Here is a 4,123-nt window from a genome sequence, read left to right on the forward strand (position 1 = left end):
TCCAAACACTGATTTTCAATGGTAGCATACATTGAAAATATCCAATAAAGGAACTACAACTCAGCGAAAGTCCGTATTTCCTTATTTCTTTCTAGCTAGCACTTCTCAATCAGACCTTGTGCCAAACACTCCATCATTGGCTGATACTTAGGAAGATCACATGGCATTTGTTGTCACTTTCCTGGTTTTTGGTTTGTGTAATAATTTTATGACTGCCCAAAAGACCTCCAGAGTAAACACTGGAGGGATGTGTGTACACATATAGTAGATGCACATGTGTTTCTCTACACATAAGTGTCATTTCATGTTAGTATAAATAAAAATAAACTTTAAATAATCCTCAGTAAATTATTTTACTAAACGAGTATAACATTTCATTTTCTATTTTAAGTCTCATGGTTGTTTTCACAATATAAGAAGTTATACATAGGAATATAAATAATATTAAATCTATGCCTAAGACTTGGGATTCTAGGCTTTATACTATAAAAAATATTTAATAAAGCAGTTGATTAGGATTTGCGAACTAAGTAAATTAGTAGATAATAATATTTTAGAGTGTAGGAGAATAATACCACGATGATTAATTTTTGTCAGTTTGGCTAGTCTCCATTATGAAGTTATGAGCAAACATCAGCCAGAAAATTGCTGTGTAGTAAGTTTGGAGGTAAAATTAACTTTTAAATCAATAGAGCAAGTAAAGCCCAGTGACCTCTACAGTGTGGGGGAGCTACAGTCAGTCACTCCAAGACCTTAATAAAGAATTAGGTCACCTTGGAAAGAACTAGATCCTAGATTCCTTTAGCACTGCTAAAGCTTCATGTCTTTCCTCAATGTCCAGCCCACCGATTTCAGAGTTAACTACTACAAATACGTGAGCTGATGTCTTAAACTGATCCACCTCTCCCTCCATTGAACCAGCCTCAACTCTACATTCATTATCTCTTCTGAATCTACCCTTCTAATACTCTCCCATAAGGAAGCTTGTGATTGCATTTGACCAAGCTGGATAATCTAAGATAATCTCTCTAGCTCAATAATCTAAACATAATGACATCTTGGAAGTTCCCTGTGCCATGTGAGTTGTTTCATTCTAGGTCATGAGATTAAATCATGTCATCTCTGAGAGGGTATTTAGTCTGTACTTCTTCTATATAGTTGATAAGAGAAATCAATCTGACAGTCTTCAGCCTGAGATTTTGCCATTTGTATTTCAATGTAGTTACTAATAACCTGTTTTTATATCTATTTGTTCAGGTATGATGCAGCTTTGTTGTTTTTTTCTCTCTATTTCTTCTCTTCTCTTACCTTATAAAGATTTTGTTTGTTGCCTTTTCATTCCATTTACTAGAGTAAATGTCAGGAGACAAGTTATACATTTTTAATTTGAACATGATGATCATCTGAGAGATTAGAATGTGAATATTTAACTTTCAAACAGATATATTCTATTTTTTTTTTTGCTTGATCAATCTGTTTATTGTCTTTATGAAAAAATCTTCATAGAAAATTGATTTAGCTTTCAGCAGCCCGTTCCTGAGCTCTGAGGAAGCTTGCCTTCTTTTGAGCAACCCGGTCTTTCTTCTGGGCAAGAGACATTTTAGGACTATTCCACCTCTTCTTCTTTACTTCTCTCTTGGGCTTCTTCTCATAGACTGGATTCTCTCGGATAGCAGCATGAGCTTTCTTATACATCTCCTCCATCATGTCTGGAGTTACGTTGTTCTTGATGTACTGCGAAAACTGTTTCTTGTATGCATCTTCATCTTCCTCCATTAGGTAGCGCATGTAGTCTGCCACATTCTGACCCATGATGTGTTTCCGATGTACCTCTGCATGGAACTCCTTGCTTTCAGAGTCATAACCAGGGAATCGTTTGGTACTATGAGGGATAGACAAGCCTCCATCCACAGCTCCCTTCAGGGCCCCGAAAACTTTATTGCCAGTTGTAGTTCGGGCAAGACCTGCGTCCAAATAGCAAGTGAAGGCACCAGGCTGGCCGTCAATGCTTTCCACATTATATTCATTTCCATTCACCTCCACCTGGCCTTCATAGATCTTGTCCATGCCAAACCTATTCAGAAGCCTGCGAGCCAACAGCAGGCCAGTGCAATAGGCTGCAGCATAATTTGTCAGGCCAACTTTCACACCGTATTTTGGAAGTTCATGTGCATATGCTGCGCAGACGATCATATCCCCTTCTATACGGGCATATGCAATCTGGCAGATGATATCTCTGTTAGTCACACGGACTATCATCCTGTATTTGGGTGTGTTGTACTTATTCTTGTCCTGGATCACCAGTCGTTTCCGTGCATAGTAGTCAGTTTTACCCTCTCGTCGCCTTCTAAATCTCACTTGGTATCTTTTAAAGTAGGCCTTATTCTTGACAACTTTCACGAACCCCATCCTGCGGAACAGAGACCCGCAACCGCGGCTCCACTCAGACCTGCTGAGTCGGCCGCGCTAGGGGGAAAAAAGCGATATATTCTATTTTTAGAATTTTGTAAAAAATATGTCTGTTGGACTTATTGCTTTTGTATATTTACATTCACAACTGTATGCTCGATTCAAATGCTATTAGAGTATACCAGGCTGATCCTTGTTTTGCAAATTTGTTTCTCTTCATTTTTTTAATGAATTTGGTCATTTTCTGTTAATTATATTAGTTATTTCTGAACAATTTTTCAGAAATTTTCTGTTTAAAAACTCATGCATTTCCCATTCAGGATCCTTGCAGTGCTTTGACTAATAATTAGTGGTAAGACAAAGTACAATGAAATGATCCAGTGATAGTAAAGTCATTAAATAACAATACTCAAAAGAAATATTTACTTCATGCAAACAAATTTACCTCTCCTTCAAGAGCACATTTTATATGTCTGAGCAAGCCATGGGGCTATTTTCTTTTTCTTTTCTTTTCTTTTTTCTTTTCTTTTCTCTCTCTCTCTCTCTCTCTCTCTCTCTTTCTCTCTCTCTCTCTCTGGTTTTACTGTATTTTTTGTTTGTTTTGTATGTTCATGTAGGTAAGAAAGCTTCAAAACATTGACCAATAGGTACTTTAAGTATAGTAATGCTTTTCTCACCTGAAATATTAGCTATCACTGTAAGCTTCCTTTTCTACATGTTAGGATATTGTAGTCCTAATTGTAAGTACATGGATTGGCATTGGCCAAAATTGCCTTGGATCCTTTGGCAATCGTATTAGAAGTCACAATCTAGTAGCTGGGGACATTACTTCATCCTTACTGAGTGTGTTGGTTAGGTTTAACTGTTATCTTGATATGACCTAGAGTCACCTGGCAAGATAGTCTTAATGAGGAATCATGGAGATCAAGTGGACTTCGGGAAAGTCTGTCGAGGGTTATCCCTACTAAAATTTGTTGTAGGAAGAACCAGATCATTTTAGGTTGCACAATTTCCTAGGCAGGGATTCTTAAATAGTGTAAGGCAGGTGAAAAGCAGATGAGAGAAAGTAAGGATGCATTAATTTCTGTCTTTAATCTTCTCTGTAGATGCGATGGAACCAGCTCCTTTTATTTTTGACTTGACATTTCCTAAATGATAGATTGTAACTGAATTGTAAGCTAAGTTAATTTTTTTCTCTTCTATGTTGCTTTTCAAAATCTTATCACAGCGGCATAAATGAAAGTAAAATACTAGATTTGAGATTCCTGGGTAATGTAGTAACTAAACAACAAAATAAACACTTGACATTTTTTTTTATGTACATGCCAGCCATATTGATACCATCACTTAGCTCTACTCTGTGGTGTTTTTGTGTAATTTTCTTAAGTGAGTCAATAAATGTACTATAATTTTATTATCATGAAAATGTTTGTTCTATTTTACAAAATAATCATGTCTTTTAATTAATTTAACCTTTTATTGATTCTTTTGTGAATTTCACATAATGTAATCTAATCCCACTTATCCCCCTTTCCCTTTATACATGCTCTCTGTCTTTGCAATACCTCCTTTGAAGCAAACTTGTTGTGGAAGTTGTAGTTTGTCCCACTGTGCTCTGTAGCACACTATTTTGTCCACACTTCTTGCAAATGTTCGGTGCAATGAGTCACTGGTCTGGTTTAAGGTCTCTGGCTTCTGCTATACTATCATTACT

General features: G+C 36.6%; 1 pseudogene across 1 annotated transcript; it reads right to left on the reverse strand.

Moving 5' to 3' along the window:
• Nucleotides 1–1,451: 1,451 nt before the first annotated feature.
• On the reverse strand, nucleotides 1,452–2,475 carry LOC114622775 (annotated as a pseudogene). The gene has a single exon (XR_003711671.1). The product of XR_003711671.1 is annotated as a 60S ribosomal protein L5 pseudogene (transcript).
• Nucleotides 2,476–4,123: the final 1,648 nt, after the last annotated feature.

The sequence above is a fragment of the Grammomys surdaster genome, unplaced genomic scaffold (assembly GCF_004785775.1).
Source record: "Grammomys surdaster isolate TR1022 unplaced genomic scaffold, NIH_TR_1.0 191, whole genome shotgun sequence".
Taxonomy (NCBI): domain Eukaryota; kingdom Metazoa; phylum Chordata; class Mammalia; order Rodentia; family Muridae; genus Grammomys; species Grammomys surdaster.